The sequence below is a fragment of the Oryctolagus cuniculus genome, chromosome 15 (assembly GCF_964237555.1).
Source record: "Oryctolagus cuniculus chromosome 15, mOryCun1.1, whole genome shotgun sequence".
NCBI lineage: Eukaryota > Metazoa > Chordata > Mammalia > Lagomorpha > Leporidae > Oryctolagus > Oryctolagus cuniculus.
In genome coordinates this window covers 85,077,212-85,095,311 of record NC_091446.1, presented here as the reverse complement: position 1 = coordinate 85,095,311, position 18,100 = coordinate 85,077,212, and the positions used below count along the sequence as shown (strand labels likewise).

Here is an 18,100-nt window from a genome sequence, read left to right as displayed (position 1 = left end):
CCTTCCCAGACACATTAGCAGGGAGCTGGATGGGGAGTGGAGCAGCTGGGACTGGAAGCAGCCCTCAGATATGTGATGCCACCATTGCAAGTGATGACTTCACCCATTGTGCCATAATGTTGGCCCTTGTCCCATTTCAAGTCAGCTGGTCTCCTCCCTAGCCCCACCCTTTCATTGGCTCCTTTCTGCTTCCAAACAAACAAGCAAACAATTCTGGTGGGGCATTTGCAGGAAGCTGGGCTGAAAGTGGAGAAACTGGGACTCAACCAGGCACTTTGATGTGGGGTGCTGGTGTTCCAAGTGTATTTTTTTTTTTTCTTTTCCTAAAGATTTATTTATTTATTTGAAAGACAGAAGCAGAGAGAAGAGAGAGGTCTTCCATCTGCTGGTTCACTCCCCAGTTGGCCACAACTGCCAGAGCTGGGCTGATCTGGAGCCAGGAGCTTTTTTGGGGTTTCTTGTGTGGGTGCAAGGGCCCAAGGATGTGGGCTGGTTTTCCAGGCTACAGCAGAAAGCTAGATCAGAAGTGGAGCAGACAGGACTGGAACTGGCACCCATATGGGATGCTGGTACTGCAGGCGGTGGCTTTACCCACTATGCCGTAGCACCGGTCTCCCAAAGTGTATCTTAACTGCTGCATCAAACGCCTGCCCTTGCATTCTGCTTTTTAAGCCTACGCAGTGAATTTTTACTTTTATTTCATTTTTTGAAAAGATTTATTTATTAGAAAGGCAGAGAGTTACAGAGAGAGATAAAGGGAGAGAGCGAGAGATTTTCCATCCGCTGGTTCACCCATGAAATGGCTGCGACTGGGAGCCTGGAACTCCATCTGGGTCTCCCACATGGGTGGCAGGAGTCCAAGCACTTGGGCCAACCGCCGCTGATTTTATTTATTTGAAAGACAGGGCTATAAAGAGAGGTAGAGACAAGAGAAAGAGGTCTTCCATCTTTTGGTTCGCTTCTCAAATGGCTATGACAGCCAGAGCTTAGCTAATCTGAAGCCAGGAGCTAGGAGCTTCCTCTGGGTCTCCTATGTAGGCACAGGGGTCCAGGGATTTGGGCCATCCCCAACTGCTTTCCCAAGCACATTATCAGGGCGCTGGATCCGAAGTGGAACAACCAGGACTCTGGCACCCATATGGGATGCTGGTGCTGCAGGTTAGGGCATTAACTCACTGCACCACAGCACCGCCCGTGAATTTTTATTTTGATCAGTAAAATTTTGTGTTGTAGAGTTTCTTGTTTCTTCTCTTTCTCGCTCTCTCTCTCTTTTAAGATTTATTTATTTATTTATCTGAAAGGAAGAGTTACAGAAGCAGAAAGAGAGAGAAAGAGGTGTCTTCCATCCACTGATTCAATCTCCAGCTGGCCACAACGGCTGGAGCTGTGCTGATCCGAAGCCAGGAGCCAGGAGTTTCTTCCAGGACTCCGTCGGAGCTGCAAGGGCCCAAGAACCTGGGCCATTTTCTACTGCTTTCCCAGGCCATAGCAGAGAGCAGGATCGGAAGTGGAGCAGCCGGGGCTCAAACTGGCGTCCTATGGGATGTTGGCACTGCAGGTGGCGGCTTTACCCGCTATGCCACAGTGCTGGCCCCTCATTGGAGCATTTTGCGATGCCTGCTTTAGAATCCTGTCATAGGGTGGGCATTTGGCCTCACAGCTAAGCTAGCCCACATTCTGTATTGGAGTGCCTGGATTCAGTGTTGGGCTCCAGCTCATGACTCCGGCTTGCAGCTGGTAAAACATAGGCGGCAGTGGTAATGGCTCAAGTAGTTAGGTTTGGGAAGACTTGGGTTGAGTTCTTGGCGCCTGGCTTCTCTCCCTGCCTAGCCCTGGCCATTGCAGGCATTTGGGGAGTGAGCTGGTGGCTGGGAGCACTTTCTGTCTCTTTTTCCCTGTCTCTCTGCCTCTCAAATAAAGAAATAAAAATTTTTGAAAAGTAGACAAAAGTTTGTGAGATATTCTACTAGCTTAGGGTTGATTTCTGTTTTTTCAATGTGCAATGTTTTCCTTTGTCTTGGTATGACACATTTTAAGGGTCATGGTATAAATTCTGCCTCTTGTTTGAGTGTTCTTCTTTAGTAGCTCTTGTCTGACCCTGAGCTAGAGGGCAAACAGCTGCCCACTCATCATTACGGGCCTGGATGGAAGCTGGGGTTGGGGCCCAGGGTGGAAGTTCATGGGCGCAGGGGGCTGAACGGTCAGTGGAGCGCTGTCATTGCCTGCTGCTGAGACAGGGCTTCGTGAACCCCCAGTGAGCCGAGGCAGGGTCGGCCCCTTCCCAGACCCCAGTGGTGTGAGCACTGGGTGCTGTTCCCTGAGCTGCTCCAGGACAGGATCTTCTTGAAATGCGTAATGGCTTTGCCTCCTTTTGGGGGCTTCTCTACTGAGTTCCTGTGTGTGCAGCCCTCACCTCACAGATGCGGTAGATCTGTGTCTCCAGACCCTCAAACCCGCGTCTTCAACTCAGGAGGCTGCCAGGCCCCAGCACGGCACAGCCAGAGCTGTGGATCTGCTGGGGCGCCTGGAAGGCCCATCTGGCTGTGTCCTGTGTCTCAGGGACTCTGCCCTTAGTTGCCTGATTCCCAGGTCTTGGGGACTTTTTTGGGGGTGGGAGACTTTTTTTTTTTTTTTTTTTTTTTGGTTAAGCTTACTTTTTGTCATGTTGTTGTCGTTGTTCCAGGTGAGAGGGTTAATCTGGTCTGTGAAACAGCCCATCCTGGTCCAGAGTGGAAAACTGAAGGAGGGGGCACCAGGCGCTCATTTTGTCTTCTGCTGAGAATCTGACCAGAAGTTTCCCTCAGACAGCTCTGACCCCCCACAGAGAAGCCTGCGTGCATGGAAGCGTCCCAGTCCACAGAGTCAGAACGGATTGGACTTTGAAGCACAGTGACGCGTAGTCAAAACAGCTCAGTTTTGAAGCTCAGCTCATGATACAGGAAAATTCCATTGGCTTAATTCCGACATCGCATAGGTAGCAGTGAGCGCTGTTATTATGGAAGCGGAAGCGGAGCTTGTGAAATCAGTGTATATTTTTAAAAATTCCTTTCAGTACTTTGTGAGGCCTCAAAATGCCTCTTGCCTCTTGAGTTTATTTTTATTATGGTAGTGTACCCAGAGTTATATATGTATCTTGAAGCAATTTCAGTTAGGTGACATTTTATATCATGCTGCACGGAGCACATTGGAGAGGTATGCTTTTTTGAAAAATTCAATTAAAGGTGTTAGAGCTATAATTTTTAAAATATTTGATGATTTTCATTCTAATTTATTTTTAAAGATTTATTTATTTATTTGAGAGGCAGAGTTACAGAGAGGCAGAGAGAGAGAGAGGTCTTCTATCTGCTGGTTCACTCCCCAGATGGCCACACAGCTGGAGCTGTGCTGATCTGAAGCCAGGAGCCAGGAGCTTCTTCCCAGTCTCCCATGGGGGTGCAGGGCCCCATGGACTTGGGCCATCTTGTACTGCTTTCCCAGGCCATAGCAGAGAGCTATATAGGAAGTGGAGCAGCTGAGACTCGAACCGGCGCCCATATGGGATGTTGGCACTGCAGGCGGCAGCTTTACCCACTGCGCCACAGCTCCGGCCCCAATATATATGTGACAATTTATATCATGTTGTACTGAGCACATTGGAGAGCTGTGCTTTTTTTTTTTTTTATTAATTCAGTTAAAGATGTTAGAGCTATAATTTTAAAAATACTTTATTATTTTCATTCTTCATTAAAGAATTCATTCATTTATTTTATTATTTAAGAGATCTTGTGTTTGCTGGTTCACTCCTGAAATACTTGGGAGCGGGGTTCTGAGTCCAGGTGTCCCGTGTGGGCGGAAGCGCCCCAGCTCTGAGAGCCACCACCGCTGCCTCTCGGGATGTGCATTTGCAGAAAGCCGGACTCAGAACCTGAACGCAGTGCTTTGATATGGTTGTGGTGTCTCACACAGTGTTTTACCTTCTGTGCTGCATGCCTGCTCCCATTTCCACCTGGCTCATTCTATTTATATGAAAGGAAGAGAAAGGAGAGAAATCTCCTGTCTGCTGGTTCATTCCCCCAATGCCCAACAGCAGCCAGGGCTGAGCCAGGGAGTTGCACGCACAGTCCGGTGTCCCGTGTGGGAGAGACCTGAGTACTAAGGCCAGCACCTGCTGCCTTCCAGGGTGCATGTTAGCAGAAAGCTAAAGCCGGCAGTGGAGCTGAGATTTGAACTCAGGCACTCTGATACGGAGTGGGAATGTCCCATGTGGGCTCCTAACTGCTAGACTAAATGATTGCTTTCTTTATTTGAAAGAGTTACAGAGAGAAAGGGAGAGCAAGCGCCCAAGCACTTGGGCCATCTTCTGCTGCTTTTCCCAGGCCATAAGAGGGAGCAGGATCAGGAGTGGAGGGGCCGACGATGTGGCATAGGTGGGATCTGCCTCATACCCCAACCCCTGCAATTCCAGTCTCCTTCCTGCCTTGCCATCCAGCACCACCGACGGCCTGAGTGTTCCCAGAACTGACCGGTCATGCTGGCGGCGATGTCTTGTTACCAGCATGCCTCGCTCCTTTCCCATGTCTGCCCTACATGCGACTTCCTCAGTGTTCTGCATCACGGGCCCTGCTGCTGCAACCTGTGTCGTTCTTCCTCCCGTTAGCCTGCCTGCTGGGCCGCATTACCACAGGACATGCTGATTAGCTGGTTACCGTCTTCCCGCTAAAATGTACTCTCCAGGTGGGTAGGAACTTTGTTGCTTGTTCATCCCTTCATCCCCAGAAGCTACTCCCTATGAGTATCAAGAGACAGTAAGCAGGGCCCGTGCCATGGCATACTGGGTGAGCCCTGCCTGCAGCTCCAGCATCCCATATGGTCAATGGTTCAAGTCCCGGCTGCTCCACTTCCTATCCAGCTCTCTGCTCCACTTCCTATCCAGCTCTCTGCTATGGCCTGGGATAGCAGTAGAAGATGGCCCAATCCTTGGGCCCCTGTGTTCTACGAGACTTGGAAGAGACTCCTGGCTCCTGGCTTCTGAATGGCATAGCTCTGGCTGTTATGGCTACCTGGGGAGTATACCAGCAGGTGGAAGAAGTCTCTCTGCCTCTCTGTAACTGCCTTTCAAATAAATAAATAAATAGATCTTAAAAAAAAAAAAATCAATAAGCTGGGTGAGGAGCAGACTCCTCCAGCTTTCCTCACTGTGTTAACATGATAAGTCCGTTTTTTTTTTTTTTTTTTTTAATTTATTTATTTGAAAGAGAGATTTTCCAATTTGCTTGTTCACTTCCCAAGTGACCACAACTGCCAAGGATGAACCAAACCGAAGCCAGGAGACAGGAGCTTCCTCTGGGTCTCCCATGTAGGTGCAGTGGCCCTCACACTTGGTCCATCTTCTGCTGCTTTCCCAGGCCATTAGCAGGGAGCTGGATCAGAAGTGGAGCGGCTGGGACTTGAACCATTGCCCTTGTGGGATGCAGGTTATCCTCTGTGGCACAAGGCTGGCCCCTGTCAATTATTTTTGCATTGCAGTTTTCTCCTTTACTCACAAATTTTAACTTTTGCTCGGTGTAGTTGTGAAGATTAATGGGAAAAGGATGGAACTGTCATTTGTGAGCACCTGCTGGGTATACATTGCTGCAGTACTTTGTTCCTGCTATCTAACCCTCCTGTCAGCCTGATAAAGTCAGTGTTTGTATTCATTTTTTCAGATTCAGAAACAGGCTCCACAAACTTGCTAGTCTTGTAAAATCCAATGGGATAAAATTGTGTAGTAAGAAAGATACAGGGGCCGAAGTGGTGCAGTGGTTAAGCCACTGCCTGCGACACCAGCATCCCATATCGGAGCCCCACTTTGAGTCCCAGGTGCTCTGCTTCTGACCCAGCTCCCCGCTAATACACCTGGGAAAAAAGCAGCAGAGGATGGCCCATGTGCTTGGGTCCCTGCCACCCATGTGGGAGAAAGGAGTTCCTGGCTCCTGGCTTCAGTCTGGCCCAGCCATTTGAGGAGTGAATGACCAGAAGGAAATTCTCCCTCTCTATCACTTGGTCTTTCAAATACAAGAATAACTTGTTAAAAAAAAACATAAAGTACCTCAATCATTTATACTTACTACATGTTGCAGTGATAATGCTTCGAATATTATATATTATATATAAGATATATTATTCAAATTAGTTATCTTTTCTTTTTTACTTTGAATGTGGCCACTGTAAACATAGAATTACATGTGTAGCTCATGTTTTTTTTTTTTTTTTTTTTTTTTTTAATATTTATTTATTTATTTGGCAGAGTTACAGAGAAGGAGAGGCAGAAAGAGAATCTTCCATCTGCTGGTTCACTCCCCAAATGGCTGCAATGGCCAGGGCTGGGCTAGGCCAAAGCCAGGAGCCAGGAGCTTCTTCCAGGTCTCTCTCCAACGTGGGTGCAGGGACCCAAGGACTTGGGCCATCTTCTGCTGCTTTCTCAGACCATAAGCAAGGAGCTAGATCAGAAGTGGAGCAGTTGGGACTGGAACCACTACCCATTTGGGATGCTGGCACTGCGGGTGGTGGATTTATCTGTAGCACCGGCCTCAACTCACATATTTTTATTTTGACAGCATTGCTATGTCTGAAAGAATGAAAGAGAATCCGTGAATTCAAGGAAGAAATTTCACAGACAAATGGTTCTGCTTATGATAAGCAGTTTATTGAATGCACGTTTGCATTATGTTTTACTCCAGTATCCTATTGCTATTCTTTTTTTTTTTAAATTTTTTTTAATTTACTTATTTATTTGACAGAGTTAGTGAGAGAGACAGAGAGAAAGGTCTTCCTTCCATTGGTTCACCCCCCCCCCCCCCCAAATGGCCGCTACGGCCAGAGCTACGCCGATCCGAAGCCAGGAACCAAGTGCTTCCTCCTGGTCTCCCACGTGGGTGCAGGGCCCAAGCACTTGGGCCATCCTCCACTGCACTCCCGGGCCACAGCAGAGAGCTGGACTGGAAGAGGAGCAGCCGGGACTAGAACCTGGCACCCATATGGGATGCCGGCACTACAGGTGGTGGCGTTACCCACTGTGCCCTAATGGTATTTCAACAGATGTGTAGTGATAAATTATGTTTCCCTCTCTGTTGTCACTCTGTGTTGCAACAGTCTGGCTTCTCTGTTTTTTCACAAAATATATATGAGGTTATTGTGAACTATGGTTCACCCACTGTGCTGTGGAATAAATACTACAACTAATTCTGTCTGTTTATCTGTATTTTTGTCCCCATTATCCCTCTATCCCCTTCCCTTCTCCTCAAGCTTTGATAATCTGTGTTCTACATCCAGATCGATTTAAAATTTTTATTTATTTGAAAGGCTGAGAGAGACAGAGAGATGCCTTCCGTTTGCTTCACTCCCCACCTGGCTGCCACAGGGCTGGGCCAGGCTGAAGCCAGGAGCCAGGAACTCCATCCAGTTTCTCCTGTCTCTACAGAGACCCAAGTGTTTAAGCCATCACCTGCTGCCTCTCAAGGGGCGCTTTAGCTGGAAGCTGGAATTAGGAGTGCAGCTGGGACTCGAACCCAGGCCCTATTAATACAGGATTGAGGCTGGCGCCGTGGCTCATTAGGCTAATCCTCCGCCTTGCGGCGCCGGCACACCAGGTTCTAGTCCCGGTTGGGGCACCGGTTTCTGTCCCGGTTGCCCTCTTCCAGGCCAGCTCTCTGCTGTGTCCCGGGAAGGCAGTGGAGGATGGCCCAAGTGCTTGGGCCCTGCACCCCATGGGAGACCAGGATAAGTACCTGGCTCCTGCCATCGGATCAGCACGGTGCGCCGGCCACAGCGCGCCAGCCACGGCGGCCATTGGAGGGTGAACCAACAGCAAAGGAAGACCTTTTTCTTTGTCTCTCTCTCTCTCTCACTGTCCACTCTGCCTGTCAAAAAAATAAATAAATTAATTTAAAAAAATACAGGATTGAGGTCCCACATGCACTGAATGCCCATCGCTCTCCTTTTTAGCTTCCACATCCAAGGGAGAACATGCAGTATTTATCTTTCTGAATCTGACTTATTTCCCTTAACATGTCTTCCAGTTCCATCCATTTTGCTAAAAATAATAGGATTTTACATATTTAAAACCTACTCTATTTTGTATATATGCCACATTTTCTTTGTCCATTCACCTGCTGGTGGCAAACCAGGTTGATTGCCTACCTTGGCGGGTGTGAATAGCACACCAAGTTACATGGGTGGGTGTGCTGGTATCTGCTGCTTCCTGTTTCCTTTGGAAGAGGGGTGGAGGGGTCCTATGGTAGGTCTATCTTTGGGTTTTTGAGGCCCCTACACAATGTCCTCCCTACTGGCTGCACTAATTCACATTGCCACCCATAGTGTATCAGAGTTACTTTTTTTTTTATTTAATTATTTATTTGAAAGAGTTACACAGAGAGAGGAGAGGCAGAGAGAGAGGTCTTCTATCCAATGGTTCACTCCCCAATTGGCCACAATGGCTGGAGCTGCCCCCATCTGAAGCCAGGAACCAGGAGGGAGGATAGGGCGGGAAGTATCACTATGTTCCTAAATCTATATGAAATGCATGAGACTTGTATACCTTAAATAAATAAAATTCCTTTTCCCCATGTCAGCATTTGTTGTTTTTTAAGTCACTAAATGCATTCCTTAATGCTCTTATTTATGATATTGTTATGGGACAAATTATCATTACCTGGATTCTCACATGGAAGAATTTCCAAGCAGAGAAGCAGAGATTTAAAAGGTAAGTTTAGACTCAAAGACCTCCAGCCAGAGCATCATGGGTGGGGGGCTTCCAAGAGAGCAAAATCCACCTCCCTCAAAGTGGTCTGTCTCTGGCAGTTTTTAAGCACAGTTTTGTTTGACATTCAGGTAAAAGACAGGAGCACCCGGACTTGAACCGAGGCCCATAGGGATGCTGGTGCTGCAAGCAGAGACTTGACCTATACCACAGTGCTGGCTCCTATTTTTAAAAAATGTTTAGCATATATATTTTTTTCCTTTTTTTTTTTTTTTTTCACTGAAAGACAGACGGACAGATGGAGAGAGAGCATTGATTTGCTAGTTCACTCCCCAGATACCCACAGTAGCGGGGTGGGGGCGGGCACAGGCTGAAGCCAGGAGCCCAGAACATGGTTTGGGTGTCCTATGTGGGTGGCAAGGACTGCAGCACTTGTGTCATCTGCCGCATCCCAGGATGGGCATTAGCAGGAAGAAACTGGGTCAGAAGAATGGCAGCCAGGACTCCAGCAGGGGAGACATAGCTGGCCCAAGTGGCCAGTTAACTGCAGTGCCAAATGCTTGCTCTTTATTATGCTGAAATTATTTTCTTTCATTGTGGTAAAATATGGACACTGTTTAGGCCATGTGTAAGTGTGGCACATTGTTGTGGGAGTCTGACCCAGCAGCTTCCCTGTGCAGAACTTCTAAGAAGACTTTTGTTTCTAAATTGTGAGATATGCATAACAAAATAGGCCATCCTATTTTAAAGGGTCCGGTTCTGCAGGGTTAAGTGAATTCCCTGCTGTGTAAACAGTCTCCCTGAACCCCCTCAGGCAAGACGGGAAACCCCTCCCCACCACCAACAGCTGCTCACTTCCTCCTCTCCCTAGCCCTTGGAAACCAGCATTCCACCGCCAGCCTACTGTTCTGGCTGGACTCACATACACCCCGGGTTGGTTCATCTGTTAACTGGTGTCATTCACCTAGTGTCACGGTAACTCCAGTCGTAGCATGACTCAGCATTTTCTCCCCTACCTCCACCGGGCAGACATAACCACATTTTGTTTATCCACTCATTTGTTGGTGGTCCCTTGGATTGGATTGCCCTCACCTCTTTGGCCATTGTGAATAACGCTGCGATAAATATAGGTGTGCAGGTATCTGTTCAGAGTCCCTGCTTTTAAATTCTTTTGGGTAAATGCTGGATCAGAAGTCGAATTGCCGGATCACATGCTAATTCTATTTTTGTGTGAGGAACGGCTGTAATGTCCACAGTGGCTGTATCCCGTTACGTTCCTGCCAGCAAGGCACAAGGGCTCTGATTTCTCCACATCCTCAATGATACTGGTGGTTTGTGAGAGAGAGAGAGAGAGAGAATAATAACCTAATGAGTGTGAAGTCGTGTCTCAAATTTTTTTAAAGATTTATTTATTTATTTGAAAGAGTTACAGCAACAGAGAGAAAGAGAGAGGTCTTCCATCCACTGGTTCACTCCCCAGATGGCTGCAATGGCCAGAGCAGGGCCAATCCGAAGCCAGGAGCTTCCTCCAGGTCTCCCATGCAGGTGCATGATCCAGAATTGTATGAATAGGAATGTACAGAATTCATACATAGCCCTGAGTATGAATTTACAGAACCACAGTATAGCTCATCTCGAGGCAGACTGGAGACCACCGGGCAAAATAGCCTCCCTTTTTTTTTTTTTTTTAAGATTGATTTATTTGAAAGAGTTACACAGAGAGAGGAGAGGCAGAGAGAGAAAGTGAGGTCTTCCATCTGATGGTTCACTCCCCAGTTGGCCTCAATGGCCAGAGCTTTGCAGATCTGAAGCCAGGAGCTTCTTCTGGGTCTCCCACATGGGTGCAGGGGCCCAAGGACTTGGGCCATCTTCCACTGCTTTCCCAGGCCATAGCAGAGAGTTGGATTGGAAGTGGAGCAGCAGGGTCTTGAACTGGCGCCCATGTGGGATGCTGGCATTGCAGGTAGCAGCTTTACCCGCTATGCCACAGCGCCAGCCCCTCCCATTTTAAATAGTTGCTTCAAGATGTACAGAAATGAGAGGACCATAGCATCTTAGATGACAGAAGACATGGGTTCTGTGCTGCACCAGACAGTATTATCTGTGTTTACCCATCTGCCATCCAGCTATGACATGTGGTTTCCTGAAGCTCTGGTTCCCAGAGCACGGTGGCCTCCCATCTTGGGGCCAGGACGAACGCGTTCTCTCTGTTGTCCCGCAGGCCTTGTGCCCCACCGTGCCCCTGTGTTCAAAAACAGTGGGGCTGGCACTGCGGCATAGTGGGCTAAACCTCTGCCTGCAGTGCCGGCATCCCATATGGGCACCGGTTTGTGTCCTGGCTGCTCCTCTTCCCATCCAGCTCTCTGCTTATGGGCTGGGAAAGCAGTGGAAAGTGACCCAAGTGCTTGGGCCCCTGCACCCGCATGGGAGACCCAGAAGAAGCTCTTGGCTCTTGGCTTTGGCTTCACTCAGTCCCAGCTGTTGCTGCCATTTGGGGAGTGAACCAGAAGATAGAAGACCGACTTATCTGTTGCCCACCCCCCACTCTGCCTCTCAAATAAATAAATAAAAATCTTAAAAAAAAAAAAGTACTACAAACACAGAGTAACTTACTCCATCTCTCACAGAACCTGCAGTCCTCACACTGGGAGAGGGACAAAAGTCAGTAAACCCCACCAAACCTGGAACTTGTTGAATGTACTCCCAACTAAAAAAATGAACCATTTTTGAACCTGAAGAGCAAAACCATATTTTCAAGGGCAAGAATGAAGGAAAAATGTAGCAAAACAGATAAAGGGATGAGTGCAAAGAAACATACTTGCACGCACACACACAAGTTCATGGTCCCAGTCGTACCCTACAGAGGACGGCACCACCACGGCCACGGTCAGCTAGCTTCCTTCTGGGTCATCGGTGCCCACCCTCAGTGATCCTGCCTGCTGGTATCTGTGCCTTTCTACAGTCCTCTCCCACACTGTGCCTATGTCCCCTGTGTCATGAACAGGATGTGGTAGAAGCGATGGCACAGTCACTTCTGTCCTAGGTTATAAAAGACGCTGTGGGGGCTGGTGCTGTGGTGCAGTATGTTAAAGCTGTGGGCTGCGGTGCTGGCATCCCATATGGGCGCTGGTTCGTGTCCCGGGTGCTCCTCTCTGATCCAGCTCTCTGCTGTGGCCTGGGAAAGCAGTACAAGATGACCCAAGTCCTTGAGCCCCTGCACCCACGTGGGAGACCTGAAGGAAACTCCTGGCTCCTGGCTTTGGATCGCCGCAGCTCCAGCCGTTGCAGCCAATTGGGGAGTGAACCAGCAGATGCAAGACTGACTCGCTTGCTCGCTCGCTCGCTCTGTTTTTCTCTGTTTAACTCTGACTTTCAAATAATTAAATAAATAATAATAATAATAAAGGCACTGTGGCTTCTGTCTTTCTTGCATTGCTTGCCGGTAGGGAAGCAAGCTACCATCTTGAGATGCCCTACATGGCAGGGAGTTGAACCCGTGCCAACAGCCATGGGAGGGAGGGAGCCATCTTGGGTGCTGTCCTATGGCCCAGCTGAGAGCTAGGCTCATGGGCAGATTGGTTGGAACTGCCCAGCCACGCTGCTCCTGCCCCTCCGAGATGGTAAGAGGGAATCAATATTTGTGGTTTTTGAGCACTAAGCTATGAGTAATTCGTTAGGCAGCAATATGTGACAGGTGAAAAACACATCTGGAGAATGCGTGACTCCATTCTCTAAGAACTGAATGGGGGAGGGACAGTTTTCAGTTTTTTCATGTGTGCAGTTTGTAGACACCCCTGAAATTTAAAAAAAAAAAAATTGAAAGCACACACACACACACACACACACAGCTCGTATCCATTGGTTCATCCAAATACCCACAATCCCTAGGGTTGAGCCAGGGCCAAATATGGGAGCTGCGGACTCAATCCAGGCCTCCCATGTGGATAGCCAATTCCTTGAGCTGGAGTCAAGAGCACAAACCTCTACAACTCTGAAACTGGACATCAACACACCTGTAGGGCGTTGGCTACAGGACGAACACATGGTGACTTGGAGCGGAGAGACCTAACGGGAGAACAGCTTCTCCTTTGGAACCTCCTGTCAGGGTCACTTTTCCTCTCCTGCTGATGCACTCATGGGTAGCAGCTCTGGGGTCTTCTGCACCACGATGACAATGTCCCGTGTCCCCAGCCAGCTGTTTCTTGCATTCCTCCATCTGCGGTCATTTTGAACTTCATGTCCTGTGTTCTCACTTGAATTTATTTGTTGCAATGCCATGTTTGTTGGCCAGTTATTTTTTTTTTTCTTTTTTGTCAAATGGCTTGATGCACTAGGGAGTCTGACAATAGCCACCTTTCAACTCCTACCAGTCTCACTTCCTTTCTGCCCTGCATCCGGACAGATGATAGGAAAGCCCAGGTAGGGGCCCGGGAGAGAAGTTAAAGCCGCACACAGGTCCTGGCATGCATGGTGCAGCCCTCACTTCCACCCACTCCTTTACCACAGTAATCTCCCTAGTGGAGCCAGTTTCTCTGCTCTCAATCCATTTTTGGACTTGTGTGGGAGCCACCCCTGTTCTCCCCAGAAAGTCTTTCTGTGTGAGTACATAATAAACCGGTCCTCTCTTCATGCATGGGGTGGGGTTTGTCATCCGTTTTGACAAACCAGTTCGTGGGTGGGCAATCTGTCTCTCAGGTTCAGGATAATGTCAAAGGCAGACACAGCCAGACGTTACTGAAAGCAGTTGGGAGCCTGGCGCGTGGATCGGAGTTAAGCTATCTGTGATGCAGGCATCCCATATGAGTGCCATTTGGAGTCTTGGCTGCTCCACTTCCAATCCAGCTCCTTGCTAAATGTGCCTGGGAAAGCAGCAGAAGATGGCCCAGGTGCTTGGGGGTGCAGCCAACCATGGAGACCTGGATGGATTTCCAGGCACCCGTGGTTGTTACGGAAATTTGGGAAGTGAACCAGTGGATGGAAGATCTGTCTCTCTGTTAACTATGTCTTTCAAATAAATACCTTAAAAAAAAAAAGCAGTGTAAACATTAAAAAAAAGATTTATTCATTTATTTGAAAGGTGGAAGGCAGAGTTAGAGAGAGAGAGCGAGCATGCACTTGCATCTGCTGATTCACTCCCAAAACGGCTGCAGCAGCTGGAGCTTGGCCAGTCTGAAGCCAGGGGCCAGCTTCCTCCAGGTCTCCCATGTGGGTGCAGGGGCCCAAGCACTCGGGCCACCATCTGCTGCTTTCTTAGGCACGCCAGCAGGGAGCTGGATTGGAAGTGGAACAGCCAGGACTTGAACCGGTGCTTATGCCCATATGGGATGCCAGCACTGTAGGCAGAGGCTTTACCAGCTATGCTGCTGGCCCCAATGCAAGCATTTTGTTCAGTAACTTTAGACAGTAGGGAAAGAGCTGACAGCTCCATTCATGAGGAGATTGGACATTTCAGAGGGAGAATGAGAGGGTAGGGAAAGGAAGTGTGGTGTCACAAGGGTTGGCCAGGATCAATGTCATCAGGCCAGCTGGGTCTGCTGGCTGGCAGTTAAGATTCTGCCCCTCTGCCTGAGACCTGGAGGCAGAGGCTTTATGCTGAGGTCCTTGAGAGAGACCCTTCAGGGCATAGTTTTATTTTTATTTATTTTTTAATTATTTTTTTTTATTTGACAGGTAGAGTTATAGACAGACAGAGAGAAAGGTCTTCCTTCCGTTAGTTCACCCCCGAAATGGCCGCTATGACTGGTGCGCTGCGCTGATCTGAAGCCAGGAACCAAGTGCTTCCTCCTGGTCTCCCATGCGGGTGCAGGGCCCAAGCACTTGGGCCATCCTCCACTGGTCTCCCGTGCCACAGCAGAGAGCTGGACTGGAACAGGAGCAACCGGGACTAGAACCGGCGCCTGTATGGGATGCCGGCGCTGCAGGCGGAGGATTAACCAAGCGAGCCACGGCGCCGGCCTCGAGGGGCATAGTTTTCTCGTAACATGCAGTTTGCAGGAAATTGTGGCATCTCCTCCACATGGATTCCAAAGATTTTTGCACTAAGATAAATAACCATAAACCAATCTCTGGAATCCATTTGGAGAGCCTTTTGCACGGCTATGGATCCTTACAGTATTCAAGGGATGGATCCAGAACTGTTAAATCCTTTTCAGTAAGTGCTCGGCGGGCTTGTCATCAGGTGCGGCGGATCTCGCAGCCAGCTTTCCTGGCAGCATGAGCTCTCTCGGCCGGCATCTGAGGGGAAAGGGCTCCCGGGCGGGGCAGGCGCCACTGTGAGAGACGAGGCTCGAGGGGGCTGGGGCGCGGAGGTTCAGACGTCCAGGAGGCAGGCGGCCGGCACAGGTCCGCAGCGGCTGCCGGCTCTGCGTGAATTACGCAACAGTCTTTGGGAGAGGCGATCGGCGGTGACCAGACTGGAGAGCCGAGAGCCAGGCTTGCACTTGAGGCGGTCACTCGGTGCCCTGGTGAGCTGACATCTGAATCGTGGCCTCGGACTGCTGTTACTGAAACCGCGGGGCTGCCGTTCGTGCACACAGAGCGGCGCGAAGCGCAGGGCTGCCTCTCGAGTTTAGCCCGTTCCATTGCTCGGGAACTGAAACGCGGCCAGTTTAAAACCATGGGAAGAAGCATCTGAAAGTTGTGTGCCATGCCCAAAGTGTGGCATCAGGAAATTATCGCAGTGCTTTTGAAAACCAGTAGGAACGATCACGGATTTCCACAATATTCTTGAGGGTAAATTGAGGGCAGTGTTATCACTACATATAGTTTCCTTTGAGAAGCACACGCATTTTAACTCCATTACTTGTCACTCTCATAAATTGTCGTATGCTTGGAGACCTCTGGGAATGATCTGCTGACTTGTGCTACAAGTATTTTAATGTTGTTAAAAGTCCGCCTTTTTTCTTAACCAGCTAACTCGGGTATTCATCAAGTATTAATGCTGTGCCTAAAAACTGATAACTCGGCAACGAATATGGATCTTTTAATAGGATTGGATGTTGATGCACTGCGCAGTTCAGCCGGTAGAGAACCGCCTGTAAAATGCTAGGAGAAACAGAACAGAATTTAAATTTCTATTCATAGTAAGACTGCATTCTGTCTACACTCACTCGGATGGACAAATTAATACTCTATTATTACCAGTGAGTCTTGCCAAGCCTGCACTTCCACAGTCCTCATACATGTTGATTTTGGTGCATCCTGGTGTTAAAAAATCCATTTATAAAAAATTTTAATTTTTTTTAGATTCAAACGTTTTCACAAAACTTCCATAAAGACGTTCGCGGGACAACTCGGGAGCTGTGCCTGTGGACTTGCTATTAGCTGCTTTTCCAGAATCACCGTCCAGCTCACCAGCGGTGACCTGGTATTACCATGTAGTAGTTTGTTCTTACGCTGGGGCTTTACTGCAAACACACACACATTAACACACACACAAATTAAACACACACGCGCAAAGATGGTAGACTATGAATAAACATGGACTGTAGCTGAGGCGTTTCCGCGTGTGGACGGAATCCCGCACGTGTTAGATCTGAAAATTTCCGTAACAGAGCTGACATTATCTTAACGAAAAGACGTCGTCCGAGACCACACGCTGCAGTAGCCGCGTCACGAGCCGACACTGCCAGCCACCCAGGGGCGCGGACTCCAGCTCGCCTCCCCCACGCCGGCCAGGGACGCTTTGCCTTTAAGGCTGGTAGGCGGGTGCGGGCACATACGCTGGCGAGGCAAGTGCTGATTGGAGGGGCTTGCGGTCAATCAAGGCCAGAGCGCAGTTACCCCGCCCAGGAGCTCCCTGAGGAAGCAGGAATTTTAAGGGGGCCCTCCGGTGTCTGTCACGCCCTCTGCCTTTAAGGCCGGCCATCTGAAAGGGGTGAGGCCCTGTGTAACAGCCGTTCTCTCCTTTCAGTCGTGTCTATTTTATTCGTTGACAGCTTTCGTGTTCGGCATGGATGGTTCAGGATTACGGCCATCTGGTTTGCTTCTTGAGGTTTGCCTGGGGGCGACCTCTGGCTCGCTCTGGCCCGCGGAGAAACGCCTGAGGCGCCCCCTGTCGGCCCGGCGGACGCAGCGCAGCCCCGCCGCCCGCCGGGGCGAGGCTCCCGCCGCGGAGCCTGATGGGAAACGGCGCCTTGGGAGCTCGCGACGCGCGCTGCGCGGGAACCAGGGAGGCATGCGCGGCCTGGTTTTGGCGCGCCAAGCACGGGGCGCGGTCGGCTCCACCGGGTCTGGGGGGCTGCGGGGCGGGGTTCCTGGAGCCCAGCTTTCGGGTGGTCAGCCCCGGCAGCTGCGGCTCGGCGCCGCCGAGGACGTGAGGCGCCGTCCCGCTCCGAGGACGTGCGCGCCCTGGTGGCGGCCGCGGGGACGGCTCGCCCTGGGCGCTCCGCACATCCGCCTGCGCCCCGAAAGCCGGTTCTGTGCACGCCCTGGTTGTGTCGTCACGCCCCGCTCCCGTGGCCGTCGGTGCAGACGATAACCTGGGCCCCTGTTTTTACCTCGGGGCTCTGTGGGGTCCCCTCAGATGGCCCAGTGCCCGTGCGTCCTGGGTTCAAAACACCAACTCTAGGCACAGGGAGTGACCAAGGGGACCTAGCCGGGCTGAGGAGGGAACCAGGAGGCCCACCTGGAGGAGGGAGACCGCCCCAGGGCTTAGCGCAGAGGCGGACAGCAGCCCCTTAGATGCGCATGGCTGCTGGAGGTGACTGACAGGTGTGCCCAGGAGTCTGGAGTAAAGAAACCCCGCCTCTTCGCTTGGGCCCCGCGGGTTCCTTGCTGTTCGCGGATCTCCAGGAACCCGCCCCGCGGGTGGCTCTGAGAGACGCAGGTGCTTCCTCCAGGCTGATGGTGTAGATTCGGAAAGCCGGGGTGCAGGAGAGAGCTCCTGGATCCCCTATTAGCCCGATCTGACGGATGACCGTCCAGGGCACCCCAGCCACTAGGGGCCCACCCGGGGGCAGCATTTCCTCAAGAGTTCCATCAAAGACAGCAGCTGCTGCCAACGCGGCTTTTTTATTTATTTATTTATTTAATTTGAGAGGTAGGATTACAGACAGTGAGAGAGGTCCTCCATCAGGCCATAGCAGAGAGCTGGATCAGAAGTGGAGCAGCTGGGACTCGAACCAGCACCCAAATGGGATGCCGGCACTGCAGGTGGAGGATTAACACACTGTGCCATGGTGCCAACCCCGCTTCCCAGTTCTCTAGAGGGTGCTTCAAGAGCATAGGAAAATGACTGGCTCGCAGGTGAGTTGTGTTTATTTATTTATTTTATTTTTTTTTCTTTTTATTTATTTATTTATTTTTTACAGGCAGAGTGGACAGTGAGAGAGAGAGACAGAGAGAGAAAGGTCTTCCTTTTGCCGTTGGTTCACCCTCCAATGG

General features: G+C 50.0%; 1 long non-coding RNA gene across 5 annotated transcripts in view; it reads left to right on the top strand.

Moving 5' to 3' along the window:
* Positions 1 to 18,100, top strand: part of LOC103345532 (uncharacterized) — a 44,370-nt gene that overhangs the window by 18,415 nt on the left and 7,855 nt on the right. For 3 of the 5 annotated variants that reach the window (XR_011382631.1, XR_011382630.1, XR_007915936.2), the window contains exons 2-3: positions 2,684 to 4,713; positions 6,266 to 17,962. This is a non-coding gene — a long non-coding RNA (uncharacterized lncRNA). The remainder of the gene's footprint in view (positions 1 to 2,683; positions 4,714 to 6,265; positions 17,963 to 18,100) is intronic. The other 2 variants (XR_007915939.2, XR_007915938.2) reach the window with 2 other exon arrangements.